Raw genomic sequence first — 14779 nt, 5'->3', positions numbered from 1 at the left:
GCTGAAATCATGCGAAAAGCTGGAATTAGACAAATGTCATCTAGTCAGACGACGTTGATTTGATCCACTTTTATGTTTATTGATCTTCGTTCTACCGCTCGTGTTGTGTGTAAAGCGCTATTTGCAGATCAGAGGGAATTTCTCAGCCTATCTTGATGCATGGGAAATTCCTTGCATGAATCGCTCAGGAAACCGGTTTTTCTTCGATCGCAGTGCGCAGTAGCGAAGAAATGACAGTTCAAATGGCAGTCACCGAAGAAAGTTTCTGCCAGGAATCACTCAAGAAGTTTCTTGAGCTATTCCTTTCGAACTCGAAACTGCGCTTAAGGCGAAACTGGAAGCGTTTCCTCACTTTTTGGTTTTTGATTTTTTATTAAATAACAAAGCAATATTTTCAAAATCGGTTTTCGTGCACATGTAGAGTATGGATCAAGGTATCTTTTGATTTTTTTATTGTAATGGAAAACATTTTCCACTTCAAAAAAAATTCAGAAAATACCTTGATTCATACTCTACATGTGTACGAAAACCGATTTTGAAAATATTGCTTCGTTATTTAATAAAAAATCAAAAACCGAAAAAATGGGAAAATGCTTCCAGTTTCGCCTTAAGAGGTAGCGGTAGCGCACGAATGTAACAAAGCAAGCTGACACCCGACCACGGCAACGAAACGAAGGTAATGAAAAGTAACGAATGTTTACAAGCCTGATTTCAACATTCAGCTTACGGTACGGTAGCTGACTTTCACTAAAAGCTGGACGAGCGGATAAATGCGAGAGCGATGATCTCAACACTCAATAGAAGTCTATCGGCGGAGCAATGAGTACGGCGGCTCAGGAGGTGATAGGTGTGAAATTCAGTGATTAACCCTAAAAGGGATACCTTCATGGCCTCTGTTTCGCCACCTCGCTGAGTGTGTTCCATTAAAGACGAGCTCTAAAAGGCGCATGTGGTCCAATGGACCCCAGGTATCCCTTTTAGGGTTAAATACCGATGTTAATAAACCCGAGGAGATAAATCATAAGGGAACTGCGAACCAATCGATTACGGATAGTCTTCTCTTTTCATACATGATAAGAGTTGAGGTTCCGTAGCAAAATACAGCCCGGATTTTGTGGTTGGGTATTCACTGCGTCCCGATGAGCGAACCGTGTTCGTTCGTTGGGGCATCTGACAACTGATCAGAATGCTCAAGACACACGCAAGTGACAAAAAATACGTCACGAAACATTCACATACTTGCACAAACGTTCTGTATATAGGAGCTGCGATGCGACGGCGGTCAGACGTCAAACTCGAAAGAAAGTTATATCGTTTAGTAGATTTATACCAAGTAGTCGTATCTTGTCACTACAATAGGCACTGCTCAAAATTAAATATGACTTCGGAATGGGTGGTTCAACGAAGAGTTTCAGGGGGTAACGGACAAGAAAAATGTTGCCAGAAGCCGGATGCTGGTATAAGGGACCCGATAGAGCAGGAAGCAATATGTATAGGGAAGTAAGAATTGTGAAAAAACGAATCCACTGCAAAAAGAAAACAGAGCATAACGAAAATGTGATTTCTCAGGCGCAAGAGAGTATGAAACAGAATGGTATGCGAAGGTTTTACGGAACTGTCAAAGAAGGGCAGAGAAAAACGGCGGCTTCCCCTGCCATGTACTATGACTGTGATGGAAATTTGTTGACAGATAAAACAGTGGTGACTGCCAGGTGGAGAGAGTACTTCGAAAAATTGTTGAACGGTTTGATTAGAAGAAGAGCGACAGACAGAACTCAAATCGATGACTATGGACAGGCTGTGAAACCTCCACGAGGTCAAGATAGCAATTAGCCATTTCGTCGGCTTTGTAGCCGTGCGATTAGCGACGCCAGCCATTCAGGCGTAATGTAAGCCGTGGAGTGTGGGTTTGATCTTCTCTCCAGTTGAAGAATACTTTTCGTCTAATGAAAAAATCTCCATTAGGGCACTGGGTGCCGTTTATGTTATCCATTGTCAAATGTAAATATATTAGTTTGTACAGCGTCTGTTTGAAAAAGGTTTTTAGAGGGCTGAAGAACAACAACGCTGCTGGGAAGAACGAACTCCCTCCCGGTAGAGCTATAATAAGCACCGTACTATATTAAAGATATGGAAGGTGGAAAAACTGCCCGCTAATTGGAGGTGGACTTAAGGACTCTGAACGTTCAAGGCGTCCGGAGGCGGTTGGCCCAGGATCGAGAATATAGTGCAGGCGATTGCTTTATTCGCTGTAGACTCACCGCTAGGAGTTGTAGCTCATCGAATAAGTAAAGTCATAATCATCTCTAAACGCCGGGGCCCGTGGCGCAACTGGTCACACGTTTGCTTCATAAGCAGATGGTCATGGGTTCGATCCCAGCCCCGGTACTTTCGTCAGTTGCTCTTTCCCCTTGAGAGCAGCTGACACTACCCGGATAGTTGGACATCAGCGAACGGCAACTCATAATGGACACCCAATCGGACAGCAAAAAGGAACAACCAACAGCCACGTTTCAACATCATCGTGCTCATTATTCTACCATTAAAGGGTAGAAAGTGAAAGCAGCGCAACGGCAACCAGTTCGATATAGTAGAATAAGAATAGAATACATTTAGGCGCTGAACAAAGTGTTAGTACAGCTTCCAATTGGAATCGCTCACGCAGTGCCCTATTGGACAAAAAGAGCTGTAAATTAGGTTAAGTGATTGAAGAATAATAAAAAAAGATATCGCTCCAAGTCATATAGTATTATAAAAAATGTCTAAATGAAAAAAAAAACTATTTCGAGAGATTCCAATGTTATTTGAATGTAAGATGAATACTAACACACTTTAAATAAAGTTTTGTATTTAGCTGTTTTATTTTCGGTAAACGTTCAGATTACCGAAATTCCGCAAAAAAATATCGAACGTTCGGTAAACTCTATCGCATCATCGGTATTGTTTACCGAACGTTTGGTAACAATTAACTGTACTTCGGTAAAACTGCGCTGAACTTCGGTAATCCGAACTTTTACCGAAAATAGAACAGCCGAACAAGGAACTCTAAAATAAATGTGAAGACTTAGAAACTATCAATAGTGGTTGACTGAGCACCAGTTCTTGGATATTAATTTATCATTATCATCATTTCTTTGTTCCCAAATGAGAAGCAGTATTGAACAGTAAGTTGGCCTAGCCGTGGCATCTTGTAGTTCCCAAGTTGCGTCTTCAACTTTCACAACCTTTCCCAAGCGAAACCACCGAGAATAGTCTCCTTCCTTTACATTGTTGTCGTCATCTGTTACCAAGCGCTATTTTGTCTTCCATGCGCCCATATTGACAATGAACCCTGATTTCCTCCCCGATCTGGAGAAAGTTTTTCACCTTTCAACCAGCAGCAGCTTCCAGGAAATCCAATTCCGCAAATGACGTCGCATTCGCACACCTTTCCTTCAACCTCTTCTCTCTGGTCCGGTCAAATACATACACACATACGGGAATAACTAAAACGTCATCAGTCTGATTGGGGGACCCACCACAAGTATTGCCACAACAACGCCATTATCGTACATCGCGGAGTTTATTAAAGCAATTTGATTTATTTCCTTAATACTTTAGGAAATGCTCTATTTAAACCTGAATAGTGAATATCATTATTTCTGTTGATTGACAGCCGTTCTGTTATCACTGTTCAGAATATATTTGCATTTAGGTCAATAAAAGGCAATGAGAGTGAACGAAAATCACAATCCAGAGTTTGGACACGATGTTTTGGCTTAGCATGGCTTGAGCATTGTATTGGTACAAATGCTAAAAATTATTGAAAAAACGTTCATTGAATCTGGATATATAGCAGTTAAAAAATCTATTAGACAATAAAGTAATTTGCTTGACAACTGAACACTCTATCGTTTTTATTTTATTTTTTTCTTCATTTTCATAATTTGCATTTGGTAAAACAAAAAAAAGTATTCTTCGGTGAGAGACAACACCAACAAGTCCAACACATCACGATAATCGAGAAAACCTTTCCCAATCCCCAAAATTGAAAACTCCCCAGAGATCCATCCGCCCCCGATCCGAAAACCAAATGAATCGGAAGCGGTACGATGCAGACCGAGAACGAGGCAAGAAAAAAAATCTCCATCCCACTAAAGGTGAGATGATGATGGGCTACCGCACCACCGGCGACCGACGCCGCATTTCGATCGACCGACCGCCCGCCCGACGGAGATAAATCTTACCTGGAGGTAATTTTTCCCGGTTTTCCTCTCTGGGGCGGCCTGGGTGGTTTTTCACTCTTCTGCGTGTGCTCAATTTCCACCGCACACCAAAGGTGCGGAAAATCCTGCGACGGTCGTTCGACCAACGACGACTTGGTCCTTTCTTTCAGCCCAGCTTCCTCTTTGGTGGAGTGATTTAAATTCTGCTAGGTGAAAATTCTGCACTATTTCAATTAGGATTTTTCACACCTTTGTTTCGAAATTTTCCTAGTAATTTTCATTCGATTTTCTTGCTTTTGATTTTCGCACTACATTTTCTGCTTAGTTGAACTATTTTCACCACACTCTTCAAGATTTTTATCTTTATTCAGCTTCCTGAAATCAGAAATGCAAATTCCCCACTTATATTCTCGTTTTTCACTTTTATCAAGTTTTTCACACTGGGTGACGATTTCAGAAATGGGTGTTAGTCCAGTCATGCAAAACTGGGAATTCGAAAACCGTTTTCACAGATCATTTTTGTTCCACTTCACCAGATGAGAGGCAAAATGGCACAGATCTGCCACTCATCACACTTGCACCAGCAGCATCCGAGAAAATCCTGATCCGCGCCCATTTCAAGAAACTCGCTTAAAAACCCCCAAATGACACTCTTCCGAACACTGAAAACCAAAAAAACCACCTATTTCTTCAATCAAACTCCCTTCCGATTAATTTTCCAGCTTGTGCAAAAATTTTCCATCCATTTTTCCTCACACAAAGCACTTTTCTTCCCTTTCCAGAGACAAGTCCTCTATGTGTGCTGAACGCCCAAACCGCGCGAAACGGCTACTTTTCCCAAGGACTTCCACTTTGAACCACTGCCTACACCTGACTGACTGGCTGTGACGACGACGAGCAGAGTCCGGGCAGGCCAAAATCGATTGGGATCTCCTCCGCGGATGGGTCGTCCGCGTTCCGTTGCGTTGCGATGGGGCCTGGGATGCTGCTAGATTTTACCGAACGAGATGTGCTCCCGCTCTCACAGGGGGAATTTTCGCTCTCGCGAGAAACGACCCGACGCGACGGGGGGACAACAATTTTCGGTAAAATCCACCCGCACATTTGCTGATGCAGGCTGGTTGCCCAGACCAGACCTATGCCAAACTGTTTGTTGTTTAATGTTTGGTCCCCGTCCCCTTCTTGCTGGTTACGCTCCCACCTTGTTCTGATGGTGAGAAGCGAGAGTTTTCGCTTTGTTTTGGGAAATTTACTCTCCCGTTTTCGTGGAGTGTAGGAAGGGAAAAGTATCTCTTCTCTGTGCTGGACTGTGCGGCACGGTTGAACACATGGTTCGTGAAAATTGGTTAACAGACTAAAATTGACCCTTAAGGACATAGTTGCAGGGGTTTCAAAATGGCAGCGAGTATGGCAGCCAGTCTCCCCCTTACACCTCACTCCCCTCACCACAGTCATCGAATAGCGTGGAGAGTGGTGAACAAATTCTCCAAATTATTCTTGCTTACCTTGTAGAAATGCGCTCAGGTTGCTACTTGTGGTAGACAACTATATTTCTCATCCGTCGGGAAGCACTACTTTTAATTTTTCGCTTTATTTCCACAATTTCGTGCTAAAAAGAAGCACTCACTGCACTTTTTATCTTCGGCAAGTACGTCGCCAATTTTTTTTTAAATCACTTTTTATTAATCGTCCATACAACATAGCACTGAGATAAGTTGATCGATTATTCAAAACTATATTTACTTTCGCCTAACCAGCCGTTTATCGCGAAAAACCGACGCGTTTTCCATTTTTTTGGTCGAAAATTCGAATCAATTTTAATCGCGGTCCGTTAGAACGGAAAAACGTACCGTGAAACTGGGTGATGTTGTTCAACGCAGGGTAAAATTGATCCAACCACTGTACGCGTTTATCGCGAAACAAGGCTGTATTTATGCCAAACATTGTAGCAATTTTAAAGATCACACTGCCAATATGATTACACTAAGTAACAGAACAATCGGTCGCTGTTTATGAGTTAAAATTGCACACATTAATAGTACCCCATAACACGGTAGTTTTCTACAGCCAGAGAGAGGAAGTGCGAGAGTAGAGAGGAGAGAGTTGTCAAAAAAACGTAAATAAAGCGGCGCACAATGGGAATAATTTTAACAATATTGGGCAAAGCATGAATTTAAATGATTTCGAAAATGTTTTATAAGAACAAATTGTGTCGGTAAGCAGATTTAATAAATCACGTGGGTGCAAAAATGCTAAGGTATGTCTGCTTTTTAAAATGGCTCATTTTTGCAGATTTGTTTTTGCTTGTTTGACCAAGTTACACCTCACTGTGCGCCATCCGTGGGTGGTTGAGAGGGTGATTAGAGCGGGAGCCAAGCTTATTGTTATGATCTCAAGCAACCTTCACCTTAACCTTCCTGGTTGTGCATTGGTCAATGCACAGTACGCTGTTGCAGAGCACACTCAGCGTGCCTATCTGTCGGATAGGGTAAAGAATATTAGACCAAAATTCGATAAGAGATTTCTGGAGAAATTCCAGGATTAATATCCAGAAAGATTCCTAGAGATATCCCGAAAAATTATTCTAGAGTAATCCTAGAGTGGGGTTTTCAAAAGCATCGCAGGAGGAATCCATGTAAGTATTCTTGAAAAGATTCCAAAAGGATTAAAGTTAGAAATCTCTGCAAAAACTTCTGGAAACTTTCCTGCAATTTTGGGAGCGATTTCTAGAAAAAAAAAAAGCAGTAGGAATCCGTGAAAAGATTGCTACATGTTGGAATAGGGAAAGGGTATTCTAGAGCAGGGAGACTTCTGAAGGCATCCCATCAAGTATTTACCCATGTAACAGTTCAATTACCAAATTCACACAAACATCCCAAGTCATATGGACCCCATCATACCAAGTCGCTAGAACTGCTGGAGGAATTCCTGGAGTAATTACTCAATCAGTTGCTGGAGGAATGTTTTGAAAAAATACTGGATGAATTACTGGAGAATTCCCTGGACGAATTTCAGGAGGAATTGCTGGAAGAATTTTCAAAGGAATTACTGGAGGAGTTACTGGAGAAATCCGAGGAGGCATTCCAGGAGAACTTTCAGGAGGAATTCCATAAGGACCTTCTGGAAGAATCCATGGAGGAATTACTAAAGGAATGCTTGGAGGTTGATTGATTTGTCTTTAAGTATTATAGAGACTTTCAGCCCTTGGTTGGTTCGTCTCTTTCCATCCTTGGAAGATTTCCAGCAGAAATTCGTGGAGAAATTTCTGGAGGAAAATTTAAGGAATTACTGGAAGGGTTTATTGCCAAATCCCTGGAGAAATTCCTGGAGGTATTTCAGAAAACTCCTTGAATTAATTACCGGAGGAATCCCTGGAGACATTACTAATGCATGGAAGAATTCCTGGAGAAAGCTCTGCGAAACTCCTAGTGGATTTCATGAAGAAATTGCTGCAGCAATTTCTGAAGGATTTCTTCGATGAATCCGTATTGTAATTGCAGGATAAATCCAGAAGGAATTTCAGGAAGAATTCTTGGAGGCCTTCCTAAAGAAATCCTTTAATGATTTACTGGAGGACTTTCTGGAGGAATTCTTAGAGGAATTCTTAGAGGAATTCCTGGAGGAATGTTTGCAGGAACTTCTGAATGAATTGCAGGAGGAGTTCATTGATGAAGCCATGGAGGAATTCCTGGAGAAATCTCTGGAGGAATCCTTGGCAGAATCCCTGGAAGAACTGCAGGAGGAATCCCGGAAGGAATTTCTGGAGTAATCACTGGAGAAATTCCTAAAGAAATACCTGGAGGTTTTTTGGCAGAAATTTCTGGAGGAATTGCTAGAGGAATTTATGGAAGAATTTATGAAGAATTTATGGAGGAATTCCTGGATGAATTTCTGGAGGAATTAATAGAGGAATTCTTTGAGAAATTTGTAGAGAATTTTTTAGGCTTTCCTGGAGAAATCCCTGGAACAATTTCAGGAGGAATTCCTGAAGGAATTCTTCAAAGAATTCCTGGTGAAATCCGTGGTGAAATTCCTGGAGGGTTTTCTGAACCCAAGCAGCACACAAGTCACAAAGGAGTATTGAAAGCGCAGATTTTTTTGGTTGGATACGAATCATTTCCAAGTTATTCTGCCTATGAGTTCGAATTACATGAATGTAACTCCTGTACATATAACCAAAAACCTGCGCTGTCGACACTGTTTTGTGACTTGTGTGCTGCTTGGGAAGACATACCTTGAGCAATTTCTGCAGGAATCCGTGTAGGCATTCCAGAGAGAATTGTTGAAAGAATCCCTGGAAACAATTCAGGAGGAATTCCTCAAGGAACCCCTGGAGCAATTCTTGGAAGAATCCTTGGAAGCATCCATGGAGGAATTCCTGGGAGAGTTTTTGGAGCAATTCCCGGAGGATTCCTCGGAGGAATTTCTGGAGGAATTCGTAAAGGCATTCAAGGAGGAACTGTTGGAGATTTTTAGGAGAAATTCCTAGAGGATTCCGTGGAGAAATTCCTGAAGGAATTTTTGAAGAAATTCATGGAGGAATTTCTGGAGCATTTTTTGAGGAATTTCTGGAGAAGTTGCTTAGGCTTTCCTGGTGGAATTCCTGGAGAAATCTCTGGAAAAATTTCAGGAGAAATTCGTGGAGGAGTTTTAGGAGGAATCTCTGGAGGAATTCGTGTAAGCATTCCAGGGGAAATCTTGGAGAATTTTTAGGAGGTATCTGTGGAGAAATACCTGGCGGAGTCCTTGAAAAAAAATCAGGAGGAATCCCTAAAGGAATCCCTGGAGGCATTCCAAAAGGAATCCTTGGAAAAACTCCTGGAGAAATTTCCTAGGGGAATCCTTAGATAAATTCCTTAAGGAATCCGTAAAAGAATTCCAGGATGAGTTCCTGGAAGAATTCCTTAAATAATTCCTGGAGGAATCAGTGGCGGCGTTCCTAAAGAAATCCTTGGAAGAATTCCTGGAGAAATTCCTGCAGTATTCTTTTAAGGAACTCCTGGTGGAATTTCTAATATATTTCATGGAGGAATCCCTAGAAGATTCCTCAGAGTAATCCCGGGAATTTCCTGGGGCAATCCTTGGAAGAACTCCTGGAAGAGCTCCCTGGCGAAGTTTCTTGAGGAATCCCTGAAGGAACTTCTGGAAGAATTACTGAAGAAATATCTAGAGGAATTACTTGAGGATTCCTTGGAGGGATTTCTGGAGCAACCCCAGGAGGAATTCCTGGGGGAGACCCTGGAGAAATTTCTGGTGGAATCCCTGTCGAAAGGAATATTTGGAGTTATTTCTGGGGAAATTGTTTGTGAAATTTCTAAAGAAATGTTTGGAGGAATTCATGGATGAATTCCTGAAGAAGGATTCCCTGAAGAATTCCATGGAGAAATATCTGGATGGATCCCTGGAGTATTTTTTTTTTTTTTGAGGAATCTCTGTAGATTGTAACAAGAATTCCAACAAAAAAAAATTGCTTTGGAATATTCGTTAAATGAAGCATCGCTAATTGTCCAAGATTAAAATACTGTCACTACGACATTTATATTTTTTGTAAGAATTATTGATAATTTTCTCCATTTATTCCATTTTATATGATGTATTTACTAAATTTCATCACGGTCGACATAATGATTTTATATTAAATTTTCGCATTGCCCAGATCATCACCGTGATGCGGTAATCATCAACCCTTCTCCAGAACCACGATATTGGCGATGTTAGCATCACAGCATGTTGAAACCCTTTCTTGGGAATTCATATTGCATATTGCGTATTGCACCCCCCCCCCCCTTAAACAAGATCCCTGCGCACGCTAGTGGTAATTTTTCTTGACCACAGTGCCACAGTACAGAGTTGAAAATCACTAAACCACTAAACGGAAATTACTTGAACCATTCCGTTTGAGGATCATGCCTAGCATTAGCCAAACTAGCTACCCGAGCAGGAGAAAATAGCTGAAGAATAACTAACTCAGGTATGGAAAACCGAATACCTACAACCTGAATGAGGTATTAAGTAGCCCTACATAAGAGGTAAAATACCTAAAATAATAACTGGTGTGTATTCTGTGCATAACGCGTGAATAATGACATCAGGTATGGCAACACCTAAATAATAATCGGAGAACTTTCCACACAAATGGCGATTTTTCCATAATTGAATAATACCTCAAGCAGTCCTCAACACCAAACCAATAACTCGTTGAGGTATTTCATCAATACCTACAAAATACCAAAATAAGTTATTTTCAATACCTGGATAACCGACCAATACCATGTCTTGGTATGATACCTGACTTTGGTATGCTCCAGTTATGTGGCAGTTATTCATTCCTGCTCGGGTAGCGTGGCCGCTGTAAGATAGCCTCTAATAAGTGTAGAATTAGCATGTTTCATTTCATTAATTTAGTTAACATCAAATTCATGATAATACTGAATCAACAATTTGCCGCCATAATACTCGATTTGCAGCTGCAGCTCTCCAACGTCGGTCACGCCCATCGCTCGCCATATCACTCTCCACCTGATCTGCCCATCGTGCTCTCTGCGCACCAAGCCTTCTTGTACCAACCGGATGGTTAGCAAACACCAACTTTGCAGGGTTATTGTCCGGCATTCTTGCAACATGCCCCGCCCGTCGTATCCTTCCGGCTTTGGCCACTTTCTGGATGCTGGGTTCGCCGTTAAGTGCAGCGAGCTCGTGGTTCATCCTTCTCCGCCACACACCGTTCTCCTGCACACCGCTGAAGATCGTCCTTAGCACCCGTCGCTCAAAAACTCCGAGTGCTTGTAGGTCCTCCTGGAGCATCGTCCATGTCTCGTGTCCGTAGAGAACCACCGGTCTTATTAACGTCTTGTACATGGTACATTTGGTGCGTAGGTGAATCTTTTTTGACCGCAGTTTCTTCTGGAGCCCATAGTAGGCACAACTTCCACTGATGATGCGCCTTCGTATTTAACCGCTCACGTTATTGTCCGCCGTTAGCAAGGAACCGAAAGTATCCCCGTCTGTAGTGTATTACACTTACATGATAATCATTGAGCAGTGTAATTCGTACCTTTATAGTTGTACCTTTAGTTGTTTCACTTCCGCACCTGACAATGCATACCTCTTGTAGCATAGACTTTGGTCGCGCGCGACAAACTGACAGGCAGGGACCAAAACAACAACAAGTTTAGAGCGTAGCAACGGAGACGGACGGACGGAATCCTACAACTTGGCGACGAGGATTTAAAAAAAGGAGCAAAAACGAGGTAAATATTCGATGCATCGCCGGCAGAAACTAATCTGGGCGATCGGGTCCACAAAAAGGCGAAATTGGTAGAAACACAATGGTGTTTTTTTTTATTCTTAATCACTTAACCTAATTTACAGCTCTATTGTCCACTGGGGCACTACGTGAGCAATTCAATTGACAGATGCACTTTTGTACAGCGCCTATATTCTATTCTACTTTATCGAACTGGTTGCCTTTCTGCTGCTTTCACGTTTTCTACTTTATACCTAGTAGAATGATGAGCACAAGGATGATGATGGATGGCCGTTATTTCTTTCCAGTCCGATTGGGGGTCCATTATGAGTAGCAGTTCGCCGATGTCCAGGTATCCGGGTCCGTTTGAGCCATGGGGCTCAGAAGAGGGTCAGTGTCAGTTGCTCTCGGGGGAAAAGCAACTGACGAAAAATTGCAAGTGCCGGGGCTGGGAATCAAACCCATGACCATCCGCATATGAAGCGAACGTGTGACCAACTACGCCACGGGCCCCGACACAATGGTGTTAGATGCGAGAATTTGGGTGGATTCTCCGTGGAAATGAAGGAACAGACGTGAAGTCTTTTCAGACGCGAGGATTGAGAAGAATTCTCCGTGGGGTCGAACTTTGCGGGAATTGGAGTGATTCCCATGGAGTTGGCGGAAATCTTCAGGAATTCCCCTGGTAAACTAATTGCAAGAATTGAAAGGATTCTCCTGGGGGCAAAGTTCGAGAGAATCAAAGCGGTTCTCGTGGCGGTGGCAGAATTCTGCAGGATTTCCCCTGAGTGAAAAAGCGAGAACTGAATGAGTTCTCCTGATGAAATTTGTAAAATCAGGGTGATTTTATAAGCATGGGTGGCAAATAGTTGGATTTTCCGTAGGCACATTGCGAGAATTGGAAGAGCGTGAGTTGAATCAGAACGTTTTCATGTTGTTGGAAGATGTTGAAGGCGGAAATAAAAATACATGAGTTTTGGAAGGTATTGAAGTGGTGCGAAGGGTCAACGTGCAATCTGCTAGAAATGCAGCACGGCTGTCAGAACAATATGCCAGGTTTATATTGATAAGGCGCTGCTGGCTTAGAATTGAATGGAACTTTTTTTTGTGTACAAGAGCTGTGGTGATTTGGGCAACATCAAACACTAACATGGCGTTGACGTTAGCATCGGCGCCGTGTCGCAAATTCTAGACTAATTTCAATGGAGATTGAAACTTGCGAAATTGGTCATTAAGGTTTGGCAATAGTATGTTTGGTGAAAAAAGTTGTCTGAATTGATACCAAACGTACCGAAATACCGAAATACCGAAATCAGTGATGCTAAAAATTTCCGGTGATGAATTGTAGTGATAAGCTTGAATACTTTGACCCAGATGTGTATGAGCCATTTATGAGCAAATCGAGTTAAATAGGTTCGTGTAGAAAAGTTAGATGGAGGGATTAGAAAATCTCTGAATATTTGGATGCTGGCATAGGTTTCCTAAAATATTATGTTCCAAGTGCAGTGGCAGGGAGGAAAATATGTTAAATTGTCTTCAAATGAAAATATCGTGAGAATGATAGTTTAGCGTCTGGCCGGCTTTCAGAAGGAGCGTGTGGCCACAAATTCAGAAGTAGTTTTCAGCTGTAGAGGAGTAGGCTCATATAGCCGAAGTGGTATACGCGCGGATACTCAACACCATGATGAGGGTGACGGGTCCGAATGCAGGTCGGTGCGGAATATTTTTGATATGGAGGTTCCCTTCACTTCCTTGGGCATGGAGTATTGTGATACCTGCCACATGATACACGAATGAAAAATGGTTACTAACAGAGGAGCTCTCAGTTCTGTGAACGTTGTAAAAAGAACATTGAACTGTGAATCAGAGTTTGCCAGTTGAGACGCCAAGCCAATGAAGTTGGTATATGTATGTGTGCTGATGTTCGACTCATGGTTGAGTAATTCATGGAGGTAAGCGATCTCCAAGATTTGTAATTGTTGGATATTAAATGTGCAGTATCTCTAGTAAGTCTTGTGGATAAGGCTTTGAACCGCCAATACGGAGACGGCGGGTTCAGTTCTCGTTCTGGTCGGGTACTTTTCTCGACTTCCTTGGGCATAGCTTATCATTGTCCTCGCCTAACAATATACCCGGTTCTCTTGATGCACAATATGGAAGCGTAGTTTGTTGAAGCTTGATTTGCATGCTTCCCTCCTACAATTGACGGATTCTTCATTGACACTGTTCTTTTCATAACGATGTGCGAGTATGTACTGAGGACACTATGATAGGTATAGTGCCGTGCCGTCACAGTGGCAACTTTGTTTCGAAGCGTTACTTCAATGATTCATCGGAACGGCATCCATGGTCAATATCCATCTTTTGAGTACATTTCTGTGCAGCAAATATTCCGTTTCATCATACCGCAAATAAGCGTGACACTGATCTGGAAACCACAGACAAATGGAAACCATACTTAAGCAAGTGATGATGAGTGGTGCTGGTGATTTATTAAAACCCAAGAGAGTATTTTTCCTCGACGATGATGAACATAAAGCGACTGAAGCGATTTACGAATGCTTGTACTATTCCGTCACTATTTTTTCACATCTCAGTGTGTAGTAGAAAATAACTTGAAGAAAGTGTTGAGACTACCGCATCCATCTTATTGGTCACCAAACAAGAACGTAACGTAGGGTAACCTTTATTCTTTGGCGTTAGTCGCGTTAACTGTTCTCGGCTTAAAAAAAGCGCATGGAAGGCTTGATGATTCCCGATGTCGATGGAACTGCTACGTTGATGAGCAATACTATATAACGGCTATAATTTATCGGATTCATCCTAATAAGTCTGGCACAGACCTGCGGTGCAGGAAGTTCTAATGTGGTCTATATATATACACCGAGTGTTTTCTCATAACACATGTGGGACTTTAACGAGAGATGCATTGTGATGTCAGATTCGAAATCATCAAAAACAAATGTATTGAATCCGCCGTTTTTATTTCGATATCCAAGTGTTGCTGAGTGAACCTGGTTCTTAAAGTTTCTTAAAGATCTTAAAGTTGGTCTATTTGTTGCACTGGTTTATAACAAGATAGCCAAAAGATACAACTTGTGACGGAATTGTTGTTTAGAACAGTGATTCAATAAAATTCGATATGGTACCTTTTCTTGTGAATTCTAGGGTTTGATAACAGTTTGATAAAAGATACAATTCATGCTCACAGATAGCATATTGTGCAGCATCATGTTTAAGGATCCCGAGCAGAAGGGAATAGCAACAGCATAATAAAATATGTTATTTTGGAGAAATAATTCAGTAACGGAAAAAGTTATTTCCATGT

General features: G+C 41.9%; 1 protein-coding gene across 10 annotated transcripts in view; it reads right to left on the bottom strand.

The window, feature by feature from the left end:
- The window catches only part of LOC109419233 (glutamate-gated chloride channel), a 239451-nt gene extending 234320 nt beyond the window's left edge, over window positions 1-5131 (bottom strand). For 2 of the 10 annotated variants that reach the window (XM_062858833.1, XM_062858840.1), the window contains exons 1-2: window positions 4888-5126; window positions 4227-4580 (exon numbers count right to left, since the gene is read on the bottom strand). The gene's annotated coding sequence lies outside the window, so the exon portion shown is untranslated. Of the gene's footprint in view, window positions 1-4226; window positions 4581-4887 lie in introns of all 10 variants that reach the window. The other 8 variants (XM_019693444.3, XM_062858839.1, XM_062858837.1 and 5 more) reach the window with 7 other exon arrangements.
- Window positions 5132-14779: the final 9648 nt, after the last annotated feature.

This window comes from Aedes albopictus, chromosome 3 (assembly GCF_035046485.1).
Source record: "Aedes albopictus strain Foshan chromosome 3, AalbF5, whole genome shotgun sequence".
Taxonomy (NCBI): Eukaryota; Metazoa; Arthropoda; class Insecta; order Diptera; family Culicidae; genus Aedes; species Aedes albopictus.
Note: the sequence above shows the minus strand (reverse complement) of the source record. Positions and strands in the feature narration are given on the sequence as shown.